The sequence below is a fragment of the Ischnura elegans genome, chromosome 5 (assembly GCF_921293095.1).
Source record: "Ischnura elegans chromosome 5, ioIscEleg1.1, whole genome shotgun sequence".
NCBI lineage: Eukaryota > Metazoa > Arthropoda > Insecta > Odonata > Coenagrionidae > Ischnura > Ischnura elegans.
In genome coordinates, this window is record NC_060250.1 from 16,785,587 (window position 1) to 16,809,213 (window position 23,627).

Genomic DNA, 23,627 nt, shown 5'->3' on the forward strand with positions numbered 1-23,627 from the left:
ACACAGAGTAAAAATAAGATAATACAAAGAAGATTAGTTCAAAGATCATGCATAACGTTTCGAGATTAGTTTGTACTAGTCTTCAACAAACTTAAGGATTGAAAACATTGTAAAAGAATTTAAAAATTTGTATAATGATATTATGAATGAATTTTAACGCATATTATTCCGAAATGACGGCAAATAATTGACTGGGATATCGTGTGTTTAGTTGATACGTTAGCTAGATTAGATGATGTTACCGAAGTGCTGGTGTAATTGCTGCTAAGTGAGTATTTTTATCATATCATACATTCGTACTTAGACGTGGACAAAATGAAGTGCCCACTCAGACAATCGTGTTGTGTTCGTTGAGATATTTAGCCCTCAAGGAGGAATTCATTTATCCCCTTCAAGCTCTCAAGTATTTGTGCAAATGTCTGATTATTTATACCACCGTATGAGTAATCGAGTATGTAGATGCAAAGGGTATGCAGGATATGTGTGGTCACATTCCAGTATATGTCTTCAAGCCCCTTAAGCTCTCCGCTACACCGAAACAGTATGTCGAGTGAAATTGAACCTATGAGAAAATCATACTTGGAAGAGACACTATGTAAATTAAGAAAGAGAACAAAGGCGTGACTTTTGTAGATGACTTTTAGGATTATAGACTTTTATAGGATGCCAAACGGGTTGACTATTAAAACCTGGTTGGCAATCGGTAATGAAAGATACTTTAAAATGAAATCATATTTATTTATTATACGTTCATTTTAGTTTTATGGTCAATTATTTCCTAATACTGTAAATTTTTTCATAATAAATATAGTCAATAATGACTTTCAAATAAGTATAACTAAATATTGTGTAGGTTATTCCATTTATAAGGGCAAAATTATGAAGCAGAGTTCCCGAGATAATATAACATTACAACTTAGCGTTAAAAATGAAAGCGAAGCAAACTTTTTTTTGTCAAAAAGTTGGAAAATGATAATTCATTATCGTATCGATGTCTACTGCAGTGATTATTACTCTTCCGCCCACTTCTAATATTCAAATAAATTGAAACAAGCTGCTCAAAGCCATTCATTTTTCCAGCATCGACCGGGGCGAAATTTATTTTTCCATTTTCGTCATTCCACGAAAGCAATTGAATCACTGTGAGCGAGATGAACTGACGCCTACATGGGGCAGGATGTATCGCAGCGATGACCGTTTGAAGCCGGAAGAGATCACAGCCCGGGGAATACGGATGAGCTACATATATCCCATGTATGACTGCTGCTCTGATGCCGTGGGACGGATACGTCGAGGAAAGAAATGGACACGCCGGGTCACCGGTGCGATTGAGCGGCCACTAAAACAAGGCTGCTCAGTGGTGAAATGCAGGGCCACATCACCCTTCAAATACCTCAGGCAGGAAGCTATGCATACGTTTTAGATTCATTACTTATTCACTCACTCTGTCATTCAACTCTTTCATTGGGTTGACATGCATAGGGGAGGGTAGAGCCCGGCACAGACTAAGCCCCAAGTGGGTGAATGACCCTCATTCAGAGTTAGGAGAACAGTTCCTCTCCCTTGGCCTCATCGCATATCAAAGAACTGATTTGATTCCTTGTTAATTACAAACAATCAAGGCATTTCCAATTAAGTTCTAGTTATTCGGTTTCCTAATACATGGCAAGTTAGGAATGTGAGACTCAAGATAAAAGTCGGTGGGCAGCAGTTTGAGCAGGTGGAGCATGTCGCTTATTTGAGCGGTACATTTGAGGAAAACGGGTAAAGCAGTAAGAATATCAGGGAGAGAATTGCGTTGGCAAAAGATGTATTCATGAACAGGAAGAAGCTTATAAGAGGATCTCTATGTAAGAATTTAAGGTTTTAATATCCCTATCATCTGTAATACTCATGGAAATTGGCGCATGAGAACTATCCATAAGATATTAACTAAAACGTTTTCTAAAATATTTATTTAACACCATTGACAAAAGAATATGTTAAATGCAAATAAAGCAATGCTAACACGATTTTGCATCCAATTATAAAGAACAGTAAACCAAATTACAAAAAAAACTACGCTAGTGCTGCCCGCGTTGGAAAAGTTGTTAATCGTCACCACCAAGCTCCTGGTTTTAAGGCTTTTTAGAGCATTAATTAATCTATGATAGCATTTATAATTTTGCTGAGGGATTATATGCATGTTTTGGGCGTTATATGCGTAGAATAATACATTAAATTCTATGAAATATTTAACTAATAGATTATAAACATCGTCTCACCCGATTAAATGCCAGTTCCATGAAAAAGTTTTGATTTTAAGAGAGAAATTTTTGTAGGATATAATGACCTCAATGTAAATTAATTATTTAGTACAATGATTTTCGTTTCATTTTAATCTCTTCTAACTGCAGAAAAGGTAAGGTTTTGAAAGGCGGCCTCCTAACAATACGATTATGAGAGTAGCTAAGATTTTCACGGAAAAACCAAGATTTCACATGGTTGAAAGTAATTTTCGTGCGCATAAAATACACCAGTGCTCCAAAAAAATGTTGCCTGATGGCGTTGAAGAGGTGAGCAGTACGGAACGACCAGCCTCTAAGAGGTACAACTTGGTCGCGACCGCAGACAGCTGTGGGTTTGACAACGACATGGTCTCAGACCAAACCCGCAGAATCCAACTGCAACAAATTTTTCGAGTGATCCATTGCGAATCTCAAGCGCTCCCCTTCAAACACACGTGGCTCGAACAACCCGTTCAATCAGACCGCGATACAAACACGGCTGCCGCGAGTGCGCTCGGAACACTCAGCGCGCTCATACACGCGGACGAAAACAAATAATCCGAACGGACGTTTTTAATCTTTTCCAAGTGAATCTCTTCCCGTCCCAAAACAGAGGCGACTAAAGGCTACCCGTTAAACCAAAGCCACCAACCTGGGTGTGAAGAGTTACCACTATCTCACAGCCAACGCTGATATATATCTTCTGCAGGCGCAGTAAACGCAACCCCCATTTCATAAAAGTCGTGCACACCCATCACTTGGACGCACTCACAGGATGCTGTTGAATCCCATGTGCCCATTCGCAGACCGCTAGGCGCTAAATGCGGCGATATCAATGAAAACTATCATCTGCGGTTTACCATTATGCTTAAAACCAGTTAGGGGAAAGAATAGTATGAATTTGAGCCTTCACGTGACTGCATTAATCTCCGATTGCTTCTTTAATAAGAATTTCTACCATAATGTTGTTGGAAAATTTTCCCACCACTCGCTAATAAAATGCAGTGTCAATATTTTTAAGATACAATTTAACCAAATTAAATGAATAATATCGCTTTAATATCGTGAAAAATATAAGAAGCCTAAAATATTGCTGCAATAGGCTTTCAGATGCACACTTTTAATTGTTAAAATTTAGCCGGATAATTTATTACATTCTCCGCCGCACCCATTTCTCATTAAAAAACTAAAAAGTAAATATTACATACGATATTAATATACTGACAATATTATTATAGATATATTTTTACGATATTATTATAATTATATTATCAGGTAAGCTGTGGTTTAAGCTTCTGTAAAAAGTCATACCTATGCTGAATAAAAACATTGGCACAAGGATTTAAATCATAACTCACCTCAAGTATGATTCACACCCCATTTATACTCAAATGTATGTTTATTGCATTTTTCGTGAGTTAGAGAAATGAAAATTTATCTGATCATTGACGTACTGAAATTTTAAACATATTTATTAAAAAAATAAAAACTCCGTCCGCAAATTGTTATCAACAGTGGTTAAAGTATACAAAATAAACTCAAATTTTCAATGCAATGAGAAAAAATTACATCATATACCTCCTGAGTATGGCTTTTTCTTTATAAGGGAAATTCTTGCTGATAAATTTTTTTTCTTTAACATTTTTGTTCAAAATTGTTATTAATGAAGCAATCGGAGGTAAATACAGCCATGCAAAGTCTCAAATTATTTTATTGTTAACCTAAGGATCACTTTCATGCGCTTCCTTTTATTGGTCTACGAAAATTAAATATAGGTTGAGTTTATTTAAGACTTTACTTGGAATATACAAAGTGCCGTTTGCAATAAATGAACTGCCTAACGGAGATGAAGCAGGCATAACCTTTAGAGGAAATTTCGACGATGCAACAAATCCACTATTAACGGGAAAGTCTCAAAGGATTTATGGTTCAACCCACGGACCGATGAGCACTAAACTTCTAGTTAAGCACTTCCCACACGACAATAGGAACCAACGCACCATCGGAATTGGCGCTTGACAATCGATATACCACTGAGTACTCTGGCGAACGAAACGATCGTAAATTTGATTAAACTTTAAAAATTAATATTTATTAAAATGCTTTCTCGTTTCAAATACCTACTGTCTACTACATTAACTATTTTAGGCATGTCTCACGTATCAACTCTATTTCCTGTTTGGATTTTAATTACATCCTGAGTGATGTACCCTCATTTTTAATTTTTATGATTCCGCAATAAACGCAATATTTTTGCTTAACTAAAAATGAAATATTTTGAAATGCAAGCGGGTTAATTTCAAATCAATGCGGCCAAGTTAAAAGAAAATTTTTCTATAGTAATACCCTCCTGACTGATTGATAAATGAAATAAAATTGGATTGAAGTTACGTAGTACTTAACACTGGCATTACTTAAATAGTACATTGATTTTTGATTTCTTTTAAATATAAAACTGCACCTGTTTGATCGTGAATGTAATGGGAAATGTGTTTAAAAATTGTTTCTCAATTTTTTTTTACAAAAATATCCATCTTTCCAAAACATTTTTGTTTTCAGCTCAAATGTCTTTTATTACCTACTCTATTATAAGAAATAATTTTTTTCGAGTTCATAATGGTGTAAAGTTGTATAGCAAGATCTATTAAAAATTCCTAAAGTAAACGCATATGGATATGCAAATAGAGGTTTACGGGCGAATGGGAAATGAAATATTTCATAAGATAAGTCATGTCTATTTGTTCATACGCTGAGATTACAAATTTGACATCAAAATAGAAGTTCTCAACATCCTAGCAATTCATATTGGCACGTACTCTAAGCTCCATGACCCCCGGACGAGTGAGAAGCGAATCCTACGAGGAAACAGCATGAGATACGAAAGGCAATGAGACACAAACAGACAGACATATCCAGGGACGTATTAAGCTCCCCCAAGTCTACAGGGTCCATCGGACAAAAAAAAGACTGCGACGCGGAGACAGTATGTCACGATGGAATGGGAGGTGGGGAGAAAAAAACCAGACGGCCACTCTGGGGCGATATTGAGGTCATAATATAGACCCCAGCGCCCTTCCATCCCACCATCAAAATGGGCGTAAACGCCGACCGCAGAGACATGGCGAGCATTCGGAGAACAGAGCGAGGGGTGAGATGGGACGATATCTGTGGAGGATGAGGGCACAAGGGATGATATAAATGGACGAAGCAGTGAAGTTGAACGGAGGAAGTCCAGGCGGAAGAAATTGACAGAAGAAATAGACCGAATATAATGTGTGCGTGTATATATACTTATTATGTATGAACACATTGGGGGGAGCCTTATTTCTTGAGTTTCGAGTTAATTCGATTACCTCTACATCCTTTTTGTCAGCCTGAGCTACGAAATAAGGAAACTGTGAGGAATTTCACATTTAACCACCACGCGGGAGACCCATAGCAGTTCGGCTGGCAGCAAAAATTTTAACATTTGTAAATGTATCTATTTTGCTGCATGAAAAGTGACCATTATGTGCTATTGAGAATATTTTCAATACATTTCACCAGGCGTTAATATAAAGCGACACAAAAAAGTTGCAGCTATTAGCAGACCAAAATTCCAAAGTTGTTATTAATCTGACAAAATAACTTCTCTGTTTGATAAAATAATTCAATTTTCACTAGGGCGTTTGTTAAATGATTATTAAATTATCACCGTGTGTTTAATAAGAATAATACACTCTACATAGATTTGAAAGACTACGATCTGAGCTCAATAAGTTCATATTCTAGCGCCATGATGACAGGGTTAACTTCCGCAATTTATGAATCTATACGCCGGGTTATATTTGATTGTGCAAATTACATTTTCGATGGCGTATAAGATAGCAGTACATTTTATGATACTTTACTTAGTTTTTAATCCTAACTGAATGAAATATACATATTTACATTTTCATTGAATTTGAAAGTTGTGACGAAATTTCAATAAACTATTCAAGTTTTTTTTCAAAAACGTACCTGTAAAAATTGTAATACTTGAAATTCAAGAGATATTTTATCTAACCCTTTCTAACCCAGAGCTGTTTCTGGGAGAAATCAAATTTCAAGATTTTTCATTTTGAAAACTTGAAAATTTTATACACTAAAATGATAATTATCCTGGCAGCTAAAATTTCGTCATTAAAATTTACACTACAAAATAATATTTAGTTTAGATATCTCATGAATAGAGCTGAGAGTTTAAACATTTTTGATTTTCTGGCGTTTTCGATAAACTCGATTGTTTCTGGCTTTACTTTGTGAAAATCCATTCTGAGCAATAAAAGGTTATGGTAATTTTTCACACGATTTATTCAAGACGACCGGTTTCATCGCAGAGGCGACATCATCAGGTACAGAAATCGTTATTTTTACAGTTATTTTTTTTAATAACTGTAAAAATAACGATTTCTGTACCTGATGATGTCGCCTCTGCGACGAGACCGGTCGTCTTGAATAAATCGTGTGAAAAATTACCATAACTATTTATTTTTGATGTTGCTTAGAAGCAACATTGGGTTATAAAGGGTTAAACAAAATACCTATCAATGGTTTTCCGCGTATACATTTGCGATGGAAACGCAAATAGAGGAAGTATGGCTAGGAGCCGCAAGTTATTCCCTTTATGCGCCTAAAAATTCTAGACCTGAATGAGGGTCGACGGCTTGTGAACCCAGAACTTAAGGGCGGATATATCCCTCTCCTCCCTGATTCGTCTTCTCCTCTCGTTTCTTTTTAACTCTTTTCGACCACAAAACGACTCTCCTTTTTCCCACCAGTGCTTTCGCCTCCTCATCCCCTTCCCTCCACCTCTTTCACGAGGCGCTTTCAGAAAAGAAGATTTCGGAGGAGGAAGAAGGAGAAGAAGAAGGAGCAGGGGAGTCAGCCGCGTCCCAATCCGAAATAACATCTGAACGAAAAGGAGAGCAAAGGACGTCTTGCTCATCGGCCCGAGCAGTGCGTGGTCGTCTTTATTTCGACTCCAGTGACTTCATTTCCCCGTTTGAGCACAAAAAAATGAGAAATCCGTGCTCGTCCTGAGCTAAAGGCATACTTCAATTTCATCGCCATATAATATTTCATAATGGAAGCTGAGTACTTCATATTTCTTCCTTTTTTGACTTTGGATATGGAAATATTTTCCTTAATTTATTCCTTCATATTGTCAATGATGTTCTTGACAGCGGCGCATACTCCTTTGTTTAAAAGTACGTGTTTTCATAAAGGCACCATTGAAAATTCGGCATTACGAACTCCAAGGGATTTTCATCAGCCAGCAACACTCATGCTTAAAAATATTACGTTTCGTCGGTCTCTTATCTGTGGAAACATTGAATACGAATGACTCTTACAACAGGAACTTCAAATATTTGATCATAACTGTGACCTTGTTCCTTCCCGTTTCATTCAAAATATTTCACCGTGCTCAAAGCCATATTTTCATTGTGCTTTGCCGGTAGATATTATTAACATAAAAGATTAACATAAAAGTGTGTCACGACGTTGTTGGAGATTAATTTTTGAAATTACTGCAAAATATTCTTTTTACAAATTGATTTTTCTGCAGTTGCTTCTCACGATTTTTCACTGCATGAGTGCTTAAATTCATTCATTGGACATTACGAGCTGCGTTTCAAAGTAAATGTTGAAATATATCGTTGAGTCTTGACTTTTGCATCATTCAGTATTTGAATTGAACGACTTGATGAAGAAGATAAGTAGATGCAGATTGGGAGGAATAGTATTTCGGAAAAATATTACTTTCACACTTTGTTCGTTTAGCACAAATAAAGGTAACTTCAATATTTGCGAGGGTCAAAAACTTAAAACAAAAAAATTTATATCTCGAATTAGTTTCAAGGATAGATCATCTTCTTGAAGACATGGGGAAGAAAAGGTTTTGTCATCTTAAACAAAAATGACCATCTGTAGTTTTACAAAAACTGCTTCGGTGCGCACGAAATTATTTATCGTTTGGATTACAAATTTAAACCGTCGTTATTTTTGTTGATATCACAACCCTGGAGATGGAGAAAAATATTGCTTTGGCGAAAAAATACTACAATTGAAAAATGACCAACCCTGCTGAGCTATCAGAACTAGGATTCGCAAAAGTTGCACGGAAGAGAAAAATTAGCAGTTAACTTATTATCACTAAAATACCATACATTTGCTGAAAATAAAATGTTGATGAATGAAAATGTTATCTCAAGCTGTTAAAATACACAATTTATGCAAAAATTGACGCCGAGAAAGACATTCACGTGAGGGAAACCGAGTCACATACTTCAGTTCCAAAGTTTCGGTCGAAAGTGGACCAGCGCGTCAAACTCAACAGGCCGCTATCCGTTGAGCCAGGAATGTATGGAAATGGGAGGCCATAAGGAGGCAATCCTGGCGATGAATTTTGCTTGAGGGTCCTTGGCGATTAAGTGTGGTTTGCTGACGAGCCACTAGGGGAAGTTGGATGCCATCCAAACTCTGGTCGAGGCACTCCTTTTTACCACAGAACTCGTGTACCCACGGTAAATTAGAAATCTATAATCTACAGCTATGATGCGTAACTATTCTTTTCCAAGGAAATAACTACCGATTAGACAGTAGCGTATCTTTGATGAATCATCCACAAGTGCAAATGTGTAAATTCCATTGAGGAAAAATTATTTTCCTTAACTGGGATTCGAACCCTGAACTCCCAAATCCGCGCCTAAACTGCCAGTTAGAACCCAAAACTACCGAATATGAGCTTTTTAATTTAGGTAATAAATACTTTAGAAGATTTGGGTTTGAATTCCGGCCAAGAAAAAATTATTCCACTAGAGAGTATAGAGAGCGATCATATCTTATCTTAAATGTATTTGCCGAGTTTAGGTGCTGACAATGTCACGTGGATTATTTTTTCGAAGTGTTTTCGATGCGCATATTTTCGAAACCCAGGAAAGATCCCATACCAGCCATTTTTTTTACAATTGTAACATTAAAATCAAACATTATCTACAGCAAAAGTCAGTAACTCATAAACTGTGGTCCGAATGCTACTCCCGAAAGAGTAAAGAGTATTAGCTGAGATGATAGGTGAATGAATTGACTAAATTAGGCACATAAAGAATTTAATTGATATTAATACGCTGTTAAAATGTAAAGTCTGGTATTAGCTTCCCATGAAGTCAAGTTGATTTTTCCCCTAGAGTAGTCGAGATATGCTCACTTAGCGTTCGACTGCTTATGTGATGAAACTATAATTCTTTTGCCACGAATTTTTGTTCTTTACATAGTGATCACCATTTAGTTTTCTGTCCAGGAATCGAATTTCGTACGGATGGAATCCCGATGGCAAGGAAAAAAATTGACTTTTTGAATCCTCAGTCGCGATTGTGCTAGAAATCGGACAGATGGGCTGATGCGTTCCGTTGGCCGCAAAAGGAACATATTTGTCACTGTGCACATCTCGTTGAATCTGAAGACTTTTCTCGATTGCCTTTCAACTGAGGGAAGCGAGGGTGAAGAGTCACTTCTGCATCGGCTTAGGGAACACGTCGAGTTGCAACCAGAAAAAAATTGCCCGCGGTACACGCGAACACGGAGTGGGAGCAGATGACGATGCCATGATTCCTCTTGATGCCGTCCGTTCACTGCAGCGGAAACACTCTCGCAGAGACCGAAAATCCGCCACCTCACCGTCCTCCCATTCCATTACCGCAACTCTGACCCGCCGCGCCGGCCAACTGCCGAATGTTTACCTTATTGCGAGACTTTCAGAATTGACGCACGGATTCCGACGTGCGGATTCCATGATCGGTCGATCGCTTCCACATCACTTGAGACGCCGTCAAAAGCATCCGAACCTACACTCCGTGCTGCCCACCACCAAGAGTCTACGTAATTTATATTTATGCAAAAATATCGAATGCATGTCAATAGTTGTACATCCTACTTAGCTTTAAATACAGGTCAATACACCAATGAAAATTCTGCATTGAGACATCAGCCTGTAACACTCATGGGAAAAATGTCACTCCTTGTCGGTCTCTTATCTATTGAAACGTGAATACAAATGGCTCTTACAGGAACCCCAAATATTTTATCATATCTGTAACTTCGATCCTTCCTGTTTTATTCTAAATATTCCACTGTCTACTATCGACAAAATTATCATGTGATGTTCATATATTTTTGAATGACCAGATAGGAATAAAATATATTGTAGTAAGCATTTGCGCTCAGAATTCACATCTTTTTATTTATAAAAAAACCTTTTTCATAGAAAAACAAATCCCCATGGAGACAGAAAAATTGCTTTTCAAAGTTTGAGGAGATACGATAATGCATAGTATGGGAAACAGGTATTTCGTAGCCCCCAATTTACAAATTGTGCACTTTTCAAGCAGTCAAGCTACCCTATATTTTTCCATGACTAGCATTCCACTGATAAATGCCTTCACCACAAATACGGAAGTATAGACTAACTCAGGCAATATTCATTATCCTTGAATACAAATACTGAGCCGCCAAATACCATTGTTAGATACAATAACCATCTCAATAATCTCAATCTCCAAGCATTATTGATGTAGTCCTCCTTTTAACCGAGTAAAATACCATGGAATGAATCAAAATATGTTTTACCCAAAGTTTCCCAAAGGTGAGCTCGTTTTATTTTTGGAACTTCAAATAAACAATAGTTAAAATGAGAGTTATAGAAAAGGAAATCTGGTGAACTTATTTAAAATATTAATGGGTTTTATTTGAAAGGATTGCAGAAATAATTTGCATGAAGAGGCTGTAAAGTAATATTATAAAGTAGGTGATGTCGTTATGTATCGAATGATTTTTGAAATACTCATGAATTTAAAAAATAGTAGTGTGCATACTTTTAAAGATTTTCCTTCATATGAAATACTAAACATACATTTTTTCTGCATTTTATTATTATAATTTATGTGACACTCACTCCAAGAAATATTATGAGCACGGATAAATATATTCCCTAAATTTTTACAAAATTCACTCGTCGTTTTCAGTTGTTGTACCGAACCACATCCTAAATGTGTACAAAAAAATATTAGTGGGGAAAAAGCTTAAAAAAAGTTAAAAGGTTACATTTGTAAAAATTCAGAGAGAGTTATCGTAATATTGTGTAGCATCTTTTCTTAAAAATAAATACTGATGTTGTATGCACTATATGGAAATACGATGGCTAAAAGTCAGCATTTAGGAGTCATTATGCAGCATTTATATGCGGTCATTGTCGTCGATTTAACTACTGTGCAAGGCTGCTTAAACAAGGTTTGGTGATGACTTTAAATTGACACACAAGAGTCCGATACGGATTCCATGAGAAGATCACGGCCGATCGCTTTCGTGTCGCTTGTCGAAATTAGCCTGCGTCAGTCACTACTCCACGCTGTCAACTTGGACCGTCAAAGTTCCATGCAACACGGAAGTATCGGCAGCTTCATGAGATATTTACGGATCACCGAGCATATCACGTTCGAATGTCAAAATGTCAGATGCAATACACAATTGTCATTGAATCCCACATTATTTGAGCATTACCCCTTACTTTGTATTCGATGCCTCACAGAGATGTAGTAAGTATTTATCTCAAAGTATTTGAATGATATTTTTCCAGAAATAAAATATTTCCAGCGGAAGAAGAGAGTTTGGAAGTTTGGTAGAGAGCTTGGCAAGTTTGAGCAAAGAAAAAAATTAACCAATAATGCATAATATTTTTTATATGATTTTCCTTCTTACAAAAAGGGAAGGACATGTATTATATATTTTCTACTACATATCTGAGAATATTTGGGAGCCATTGAATGACAAAACCTAGCCACTTCTTTTCAATATATAATTCCAGCTATCATTTATCCTTGACTTCGGTGTGGAGCCTTACCCTAGAAAATAAATGGCCATTGGATATGCATTTAATTTATTCCCAGAACAATGCAATTGCACCCAGTGTATTGCGAACTTTTGTTTTTCAACTACAAAAAGTTATGCCTTTCATGAGAAAATACATCCCAAAATAAAATGATTTCAATTATTATATTAAAACTGAATAGTTAATGGATACTCCTATTCAGGCTACTTCCTACTCCTGATTTTAAACTAAGCTCTGCATGTAATGAAATGGCTAAATTCTACGTAGATTATTACTCATATTATTATTAATAAATATACAGATACCGGTTCCTTGGGAATAGGCCCATAAGTCTTCCACCTTATCACCGTCCCTTGAAGAGTCTTAAGTACCATCATGGACTACAAACAATGTTTCTCCCCCGATGTAGAGGGTAACCTCAGTGACGGGAGACGATTGCGCGTGTTCAGACAGTGTTCCTCAGGGATATTTATGATATAAAGTATATGTGATATTCAAGTTTACAAATTTGGCCCTTCTGATGAGTCTCTCTGTATATCTCGCTCGTGCTAGTATAATAAAGCTTAACAGTAATTTAAAATATCAGTTAGATTATAGCGGGAGAGACAAAGAACATTGTAGGGGTATGATAATCCATTCTAATGAGGACATTCGATGATATTTTGTATTAAATATATACCTACGATTAATAATAGTAATATACATGATAGTATCACTATATGCCGTGTTCGTGCCCTCATGCATGTTTCATAAAAAATCAACAGAGGCCATTTTAATATTTCATTTCAGGAGGGAAGGTGCCCCCTGAGTCCTCGGTAAACACTTTATTGACTCGTTCTATTTTTAATCAATAATTAAAATTTAATCATTCAATGAGCAAACTTAGTCACTGCGTTCGAATTTCATAAACAAAGCATTTCTACAACACATACACATCTTATTGTTCCTCATACATACACCTTTTACTGCACCACTTACTTTTCTTATGCAGGCATTGGCCAGGATACTTAGGTTGACAAATAAAACAATTATTATAAAACATTATTTTGTGCTTAAAAACATCAATTTTACTCTGTAAACTTCTATTCAAAATGAAATGACCCGATGCATTTTTTTCGTCTGCCAAAAAATGTATGCATACCAAGCTATAAAATTGACTGCGACCACTGCATTTGTAGCTTAATTTTCCTTGTTTGTTCGATACTAGATTCATGTCAAATTACAGAGCTGCAATTTGATAATTAGTCGGCCCTCCTCCATTCACTGTCGTTCCCACTGGACTTGGTCCTTCGTGGCCGCAGCAATTCCCATCCCAAAGCGTGCCCTTCTCCCCCCGATTCTAGACCCCACCGAAACCTCTCCGACTGTGCACTCCGATCTCTCTCTCCCCATCCGCCCATTATTCGCCCACTACACGGCGAGATTGCGGCGGCCAGAGAGCCGGGGGCGGCGGTTGCCCCGTGATGCCATGGGAGGACGCTCCGGAGGGATTAGATGCACGACGGCCGCGGAGTGTGGCGGGGGTTGGTGAACTGGGAAGGAGGCGCTGGAAGTGATAATGTGGCGCTGGGGAAGGATAGGGAAGGCAACCCAACACTCCGGTGTGGTTTTGCGAATGGCCCGGTTGATCAGATGGCATGTCTTCCTTCGCCCAGACTCAACTTTAGGGTGTGGTTTTGAAAAAAAATATTCTCTTCAATTCTTGATTTCGACCAACTAAAACGAACAAAAATCCGAAGATTCAGACGTGATGGAGTGGAATATTTCCATATTGAAGTAAATACTTGCAATTTTCCACAGTCATAAAATGAATTAGGGCCTAGGCTTCAATGCTACTATCTTAAAGATGATGTAGTAGCATTGAAATACAGGTCGTGATGAATTTTATAAATGTGGAAAATTGCAAGTATTTATTTCAATACTGGTATAAATGCGTTTAAAATTGTTTCGTAGTCACTGCATGTTAACTTTAGAACAACATACCTAAAACATAAAAAAATCGTTCTCTGGTCACTTGCGCAAGTGGAAATATTATAATATGTTAATTTATGACCATTGAATGTTGTTATCATTTTGCATATTCTAGTCATTTATATACATACGCGTTCCCATACTGTTGTTCCATAACCAAAATAGGATCTCATAGCTAGTTCCACATTTTACTAATTTTAAGATGATACATTCTACCATTTTTATTTTCGACCACAAATGTTATTTTTGAATTTTGTAAATCTGAATTTTATGCATTTGTATTTTTATATGTTGTCCAAAATACTTCGTACCCAGTATTTAATTTTGCAAATTACGGTAATTAACTTTTCACAATACTTGGCCTCGAATTGATAAATATGATCTAAAGAAATACTTTCCTCTACTGTTAACGCTAGGGAAAAATGTATGCAAATGCGTTTGTTCCACGATGTCTATAATACGTCGGATTCCGTTGCCTAATTTTGCAAATGATATTAATTTATATTTATTTTTCACTATTTTACTTTTTGTAGCTATTTCATTTTTTCTCTTTTTGTTGCTTGCAAAAAATACAGTGTTTTAGTCTTTAAGAGGTAAAGCCCCACGACAGTTAATAAGTATTCAAATAATAAATTTAAATCGAATTATTTACCCACACCTATTAATGCTAATTAAAGCTAAAATTATGTTTACCGTTTGTAATGAACACGCTTGAAAATGTATCTGCCATTTCTTGGAATCAAACTAAAAGTTTATAATGGAAGAACGCACGCATGCTATCAAGTAAAATAAATGTATACATATGTTCACAATAGATCAACAAATCCTTTCATATGAACATTTCATACCCCTTAAGGAAAAAATTACTGAACACTTTTTGCGATAAACAAAGAAAGAAAAAAATCAAACTATTTATAAAATAAAATATTTATAAATTAACACAATTTTCAAAATTATAAATTGGCAAACAAATATTTTTGGATTCATATAAAATAAAGATTTTATTTATTTAAGGGTTATGGAACTGAGAACCGTATGTATTGTCCGAAATTATATTACTTGGGCCGTTTATAGCATGGGAAAGTATAGGAGAACTCGAAGAAAAAGATTCAGAGAAAATAAAAGGAATCTCGTAGTTGCTGGTGCTACTTAATGGTGGGTTCAAGTGAGGTATGGCGGCAGTCATCTTTCTTTTATGAAAAGTAATGATGATTATGACTTATGACCAATGCTGGCAGCTGAGGATTATCGTATATCCCCGAGAAAACAGCGGGAAACCCCGCACGACTTCTTTCTCAGGTTTCTATGTGGACTCTAAAGATCTTAAGAAATTATAGACAGTAATTTAAGCTCTCTTTTCCGCCGAATTTCTACTACGTAGAAACGGTGCATGTTAGAAAGAAAGTTGAATTCATATCTTTATGGCTCATACAGAACAGCCTATTTGACAACAATACCTTAAGGGAAAAATCTATGGAGTCTTGAGCTGAACTTCAGTAAGCCACAAGTTAAACAATTATGGACAGCGGTTTAAGCTCTTTTTTTGTCGAATTTATGCCGTGCAGTGAAAATTAATTTTATGCCTACATAGTTGTAAGGGAGAACAGCCTATTTGACGACTATAGCTTAAGGAAAAGAATCTATAGATTCTTGTACTAAAAGTCAGTAAGCCACAAGTAAAATGCGATCAGTCTTTTAATGGTAAGGAGTAGCATTCCATTCTTGCTATTTACTTAGAAAAAATAAAGAAGAAAGAGTTGACTTTTTCCCCAGAGATCATTCTATTGTCTTATAACTCAGCAAGGCTGGAAGCAAGAAGATATTTGAAAAAAAAAAGATCAGAAGGCTAGAGATTTCCAATTTGTTGAAAATGTTATAATAATGTCATCAATGAAAATGGATTTACATTACGGACATACAAAGGTCCTAATTGTTCTTGTAAATTCATCACTGTATGAATTGATGCGTAATACCTTGCTGGGTATGTTTTTTTTTATCTCCTTTGAGTTGTAGAAGCAATATCATACAGTACTGTGCTGCGGGAAAGATAATGCCAATATAAAAGCTGTTTTCCTGAATTAGATCAGAACCTCCTCAAACAAGAAATCCCACTGAAATATTAATAATTTATAAGTTACGAGCATTTTCCACAAATGATTGACTTTGTTCACGGCTGATTTGAATACATTTTATATTACCTTCAGACGCTTTCTTCTAACGGAACTAAACGTCTCAGAGAAATAATTACGAATTTTTTTTTCATAGTAATCGAATAATTCAAGCTTAGTTTCATTTCGACACTCATTAAGCATTTTAAACATCAGTTTCGTATAAAGGAAATACACAAAAGAAGTCGATTAAAGGTTTTACAAACTGAATTGAAACCTGACTTGAAGTGAAACCGTTTTAAACTTACCAGTAGCTCAAAAATTACTATATATTTCGATGGCTAAGTTCTAACAACATTTATTTCAAAATTTGGCCGGTTTGAGAAAGGTACCTTAAAAAAAGTGTAATGACATTTAAAAAATAAAATTCAAGCAAAAAGCAACACTTTGTATGCAAATGAATGCTTCTTTTTCAGTTTCATGAATTTTCAGTTTTTGATTTCTGTGTACAATGAAAAATATTTAGAATTGTTTCTTTTGATCTTCTGAAAATTTGCTATTTTTGAGATACGTGTTGTTAGAACTTAGCCATCGATATGTTAGAATTCCACCAGATTAAGTCTAAAGCAACTCACTATATCCAATAATCTAATAGCTCTTAATATTCCTTTTAAGTATGATTTAATAATTTTTACGAATCGCCTATGATCCAGCGAGAATTTCAACATGGATACGGGTGTGTGGAGTGGTGGAAGAAAAGGTAAAAGAATGGATTTAGGGTTTTGGTGCGGAGGATTGGAGACTGTTGATGCGTGCGAGGGATTCGGGCGGATACGTTGAACGGAGAGAGAGAGACAGGAGTGGCACGATTGACGGGAGGAAAAAAGAAAGGCGAGGCGGATGAGAGAGAGGGCGCAGATGGGATGGCGCAGATCTCACTGGGGGAGAAAACGTCGCTTCGAAAATGCGGTCAATTAAGACCACACGGACGGAAGAAATACATTTTGATGGAGGGAGAGAGAGAGAGAGAGAGATTCCACGTGGAGCGCCGTAACTGCGTGAACCAATTCCATGACTCGAGAAATTTCCGATGAAAATCGCTCTCTCTTGATGTGTGTACTACGTATCGACGCCATTATCAGCTGGAAAATTGGAACGAACAATTTTGCTATGACTTGCTGACGTAAAAATAAGTTTGAACAGATTTATAAAGACTAAAGCTATAGCTTTAGCGTAAAATTAAAAAAATACCTGCCACGAGAATGGCGATGAAAAATATGTACTGGCATGTAAAAAAATTCCTTTGGGCCGGTAATCGAACCACGGAGTTTTTGCATGCCTGGCCACTACGCAGACCACTTAGGGTCTGGCATGCAGTACCATGCACTTCGGCACGATTTCCATGGTAGTTCAGGAACCTTGAGATCTTAGTATTTCACATTGGTGGAGATACCGGTAGCGTAGCAGAAGGACTGCGGTTTGACTCCCAGTCTTGGTATTTTCCTACAGCCGTTTGTTAACTGCTGAAAACATTTTCTTATCATTCAAAAGCCGGAGAAGCTTTCTTTTTAGACGTGCAGTTAATTTTGGATATTAGAACATTTGACTTAGACAAAAAAAACGAAAAATATTTCCATTTAACACCTCATCTTTTGATCAATTATTGATAATTTTAAAGGAAAGGCACAATTTTTGCCTGAAGTGTTATATAAAAAAGACCAAATTTTCATCATTCCACAAAATTTTGAAATTTGACAAAAATTCACAAAAAACGAATGATAAAGGTGGAACAGATAAAAAGTAAAAGGCAACAGACGAAACTTTTTGGAGGTAAAAACCCAATTAAAAATAAAAATTGCGTATCTTCATAATGCGGTCGTGGAACACGAATTTTTCCAGAATTATTAACATGGAAATAGTCTTACACTGTCAAATAAGTTCATATGTATTTATTTCACAATAAGTATGCGTATGCTATTATTCCTCTGCCGTATGAAGACCTTGTTTTCACGTGATCTTTAATTTCGTTTTTGACCATTGTTAAAACTGAAAATTTTACGGAAAAGTATTTGACTCATTAATACTCTTGCAAGGGCGAAAGTTACAGACCGTGTTTAGAGTACATAAAAACGGATGATGAATTTCCGTTATTCGTAAAACAACGACCGATTTTTCGGTCGAAATCATTTTTCGCCATCTGATCGAGGGTGAACGGCGTGCCGCGTGGAAAATGCGGTCAATTAAGACCACATAAACGGAGATATATTTTTCGGGAGAAAAGGAGGGGATATTCTACGTGGAACGCTAAAATGCGTGATCTAATTCCGCGAACGAAGAACTTTCCGATGGAAAGCGCACTCGCTCTCTTATGTGCAAATGCCATCGTCAGCCGGCGAAGTAGAACACAACCTTCTGCATCAAATCACTGGCACACATTTTGCTTCGAATGCTAAAGCTCTTCATTTAATTGCTTTAATGGTGTTTAGAAAGCTTCACTAAGTTTCAAGAAGCCCATTCATCTATATTCTAATGTAATTTGAACTGAGATTATTATCATAGTAACGTCAAACCTCAAATTTTAGGTACGAAACTTTTTAGGTTAACGTATTTAAAAAAAATATACCATAAGTAAAACCTATGAGATCAAATTCCCCGGTCCTTTCCGTAAAATAATCTTAAATATGTTCTTATTTACCTCCATCTATTGCGATAGATTTTCTCGGAAAATGTTGTTTTAACACGACTGTTAACATGACTGAAAGGTTTTCATAGCATGATAATAATTGCACATTAATGATAACTAATCGCTCTATCCTAATTTCTACGTTTTTATTCTATGGGTATACTATTAACTAGCAACGTCGCGTTAATGTTTTCACCTACGTATGAAAGAATTTCTTGAATACGAAATGGGTAAATTGATTACTTAGAAAAAGACGTTTATTAAAAATGAATTGATTAATAAGTATACATATTGCTCTCGATAATTTTGCTTTACAAATATAATGGAATGCATATTTTTAATTATTATCAACAAATCATGAAATATTGTTTATTATTTTCATTATTTATTATTTAAGGTATTTATCATTCATTTTTTAGCACTTTAAATGTATATTTTAACATAATGCTATTGTGCATAATAATTAGCACGAGAAAGTTGTGTTTTCTTAAAACACCTTCGCAAACTTGGAATTCTATTGTTTGATTTGCTGTCACGTGGTCGCGTAGGTTGTGCGACAGAAATACTTTGAGCGTGGAGGAAAGTGAAATTTCGCGGAGAACGCGGTCAGACGACTGAACTGCGTGATCCAATTGCGCGGCCGAGAAAAGTTTCCGATCGAAATCATTCATTCTCAATGTACCTACAGACACCACCGAAGTGGAACACAGCCCTCTTCTACGCATCACTGGCGCAAAAAGGAAAAACCTTGAAACAGACTTTATAACCTGTTTGTACGCACCTTCCTAATGCGTTTATCTTATTTCACATTTAATATCAATTGTGAAATCAAAATAGCCCGGTCAAAATAGACATTGACCCTTGCATAAATTGCCAACAAGCTGAAAATTTGCATGAATCTCAAGAATACCACTCTAATGAAATCCTGAAAATTCCCCATCGATCCCGTGTGTGCAAAAACTTTTATTCAAGGTCAAAGGTCACAAAAATGAGTTTTTTGAATTTTTTGGCCAAACGGTTAGTTTTATGATAAAAATTGCTCAGATCAAAATAGTAGATCAAAAAATTATCTACAAAATTGTCATTTCTATTTTTTCTCTAAGATTTACCGTTTCTGCGAAAAAGCCTTTCGAATGTAGGCTGGAGCTGTACTCTCCGTAATATGTTTGACTATACTGTTGCGTTCTCCGGACATTATTGGAACATTATTAATTATTATTTAAAAGGTTTTTTCTCAGAAACGATAAATCTTAGAGAAAAAATAGAACTAACAAGTTTGTAGATAATTTTTTAATCTACAATTTTGATCTGAGCAATTTTTATCATGAAATTAACCGTTTGGCCAAAAAATGCAAAACACTCATTTTTGTGACCTTTGACCTTGAATAAAATTTTTTGCACACACGCGATCGATGGGGAATTTTCAGGATTTCATTAGAGTGGTATCCTTGAGGTTCATGAGAATTTTCAGCTTGTTGGCAATTTATGCAAGGGTACCCCTATTTTTTGGGCTAATTTGACCGGGGTTAAAACACGTTTAATAAACGTATTATCAGATTTTTTTAAACGTGCCAAAATTAGCGTAACCGCCATAGTATTTTTTCTGACATGATTATCTTCTGCGAGAGAAACACTGGCGAGAATGCGGAAATTGGCGGGTGTTTATCATTTCATTCAAATTTAATTTCCCAAACATCCACCACCTACTGAATAAAATGTGTTATACATAAAAAAAAATTCAATCAATACTATCATTAAAAAATTAGCATCTTTTCATGAATATTTATTATATATATTCATGAAATATATATCATAAAATTATAATATTCATGAAATACATATTTCATGAATATTATTCCAAGGGTTAAAAACTATTCTTAGGAAGCGCAAAATTACACAAGGTATGTCATGATGTAGCCTTCTTTAAATTCGTATTTATTGAATAAGCCCTTTTCACAGCAATAAATAATGAAATGCTACGTGAATAGATGTCAATTTATTCCCATAAATTTATCTTTTGCGTTATCGTCCGATATTAAAGTTTTTCTTCTGTTCACTTTCTCGTTCAAAGTCAAAGTCATGATTCTATGAAGCTAAAGTGATATACAATTATATAAAAACACCAAAATAAACGGAAATTGAATATATAGCTTATCTGACAGGATAAATGTGGCGAATTTAAGGTAATTTCATAGGATCAGAGGACTTTGATATTATTTAGACCAAGGCTGGTGACAGAAAATAAGTGGAAATATCCAAGGTATGAATGGAAGCTAGCGAAGAAATTGGTTGATGGACCTACATCATTTCACGATTGAGTAGCAGCGATAGCCAGAGACTTAGGAGAAAGAGGAGGACCTCGTTTTTGTGAAGAAAGATAGAGTTGAAAGCCTATCGAGAGAGATTGCGCTGATAAATTTCGGGGAGGTCTTCCACAAGTGATTTCGTTCGACCGGGAAATCGTGGAAAAAGTATTTGTGATGACGACGTTGAAACGCCGCCGGGTGGGAAATGGGATTCCGGCCAAAAGCCATTATGCGCGCCTAAATTAGCCGAACCGCCACTATGCTTTTGCTGACATGATTATTTCATGCGTGAGCGACACTGGAGAGAGAATGCGGAAATTGGAGGGTGGTCATCGAATTATTATAAGGGGCGCTGGAGATATATATTTCGGCTGGTGCGTAAAGTATAAAAATCTCCCTTCTTCATAAATTTTCATGGGAAGCTATATTATCAATAGGAGAAAAGTAGGGCATATTTGAACGTAACGTTATTGTGCATTACAATTAGTGATTGAATAATTCCTGGAATATAGGTGATATATAATGCAAAAATGGTGTGAGCCAACGATTCAGTTTATTTAAAACCTTAATCAAAGATATAAATGAAAACATGAGAACACAACGAAATACAATGATACACAATATTGTTACATAAATAAAGGTTACAAAAGTTTTTTTACGATAATATAATTTTTTAAATATGAAGAGAATACACAAAAATATGTAAGGTATGTCATTTTTTTGTATTGTCTTCTTATTTTTTAAATAAAAAATAATAATATTGTAAAAAAACTCTTTCGTAACATTTATTTATATAAAAATATTGTATATCATTGTAATTTGTTTTGTTCTCATGTTTTTATTCATAGCCCTGATAAAGGTTTTAAATTAACTGAAACGTTGGCTAACAACTTTTTTATTATGTATGACCTATACTCCAAAAATTATTTAATCATTAATTAAATGAGGTCAAGATAAGAGGAAAAAGAAAATCTAATTACAATTAGTATGAGAAAGTAGTGATTTTTGAAACACCCTCGCAAACTTGGAATTCTAGTGTTTGATATGCAGTCACGTGGTCGCGTAGGTTGTTCGACAGAAATAGATTGAGCGTGGAGGAAAATGAAATACGCTTAGGTGTTAGACTGAGGTTTACTGATGCAACTCAAGAATGTATAAAAGTTTAAATCACCAAACTAGAATTCCATTAAAGAGTTTCATTTTTAGTGGCTTCTGCTAAAATAAATATTCGCCTCTATGCTATCTTTAGAAAATTTTTATCAAATATATCTTTAGTGAAAACAAATCAGTATAACCACCATTGATGCGTACACTTGTGCCATTAAGGTTATTTTTTCAATTGGATTGATTAAACACGAAAACGGAATAACAGCACCATAAATATTAAATTTATCTCGAAAGATGCGATTTCACGTTTTCTCTATTTACTCCAACAAAAGAGACAATGTATGAATAAAACGCGCTTCCAGTAGGACATAAAAAATACTATAGTAAACACATAATACTTTCATATTAATCAATGTTTTTTTGATGAATCAAGTTTTTATGCAAAAGCGGAGAGGAACTTGCATTTTCATTTTATTTATGAATATATTATGTTTTAATGAAATAAAATTTTTAAAGGTGCGTGTGTGTGTGTGAGACAATTTTTTGAGTACGCCGTTTACCTTTGCGCTCAGACTGGGGTGATTCCCCCTTTGGGCGCCCGTATTTTGTTTTTCATTTTTGTGCAGTTCCTCCCGAAACCTCGTGTTATGAGTCACCCTCTGAGAATATATTATTGAGATAAATATTTGTATTTTAGGCAGCGGAAAATGTTAGCAAAGGTTTCGTATAAAAGCTCCTAAAATTGAAAGGTTATATCATAAGTTTTAATCTAGTGAAAGATACGTCACGAAAATGAGAAGATACAATCGATATCCCCTGATGAATCCCCTCAAATCGAATTCATATTGCCGTAGCTTCGTGGAAGTTCTCGTACCCTGATATTCCCCGATGATGTATACCCTAAGTGCATAAAGTCAACCGCATATGTATACAAATACTGCGTAAATTACTGAGTCAGTGATATTTCTGGCAAACAAGAATATTTTTTGAACAATGCAGTCTTGGGATAACTTCCCTTCTTTCTTCTTTCCAACTCTGAGAAAGTCCATAACGGCCCACGCGGAAAACCGTTGAGTAGAAGAGAGTGTGGTTGGAACGTGTGAGATGGAAGATGTTGGGAGATGTAAGAGTCCCGGGAGTTGTGAGGCAAGGGACGATGGTAGTTGTTCGAGGTGGTCGAGGACCTGGTGGGGGGGAAGCGAGGCTGAAATTATGGCCGAGGAAGAGGGTTTGGAGAGACCAAGGGTCGAAAACGGAAGATGTCTTCAAGGAGTAGAGCCC

General features: G+C 35.9%; 1 protein-coding gene across 1 annotated transcript in view; it reads left to right on the plus strand.

Annotated features, from left to right (window-relative positions):
- Positions 1-23,627, plus strand: part of LOC124158539 (alkaline phosphatase, tissue-nonspecific isozyme-like) — a 271,518-nt gene that overhangs the window by 109,345 nt on the left and 138,546 nt on the right. The gene's annotated exons all lie outside the window — the stretch shown is intronic.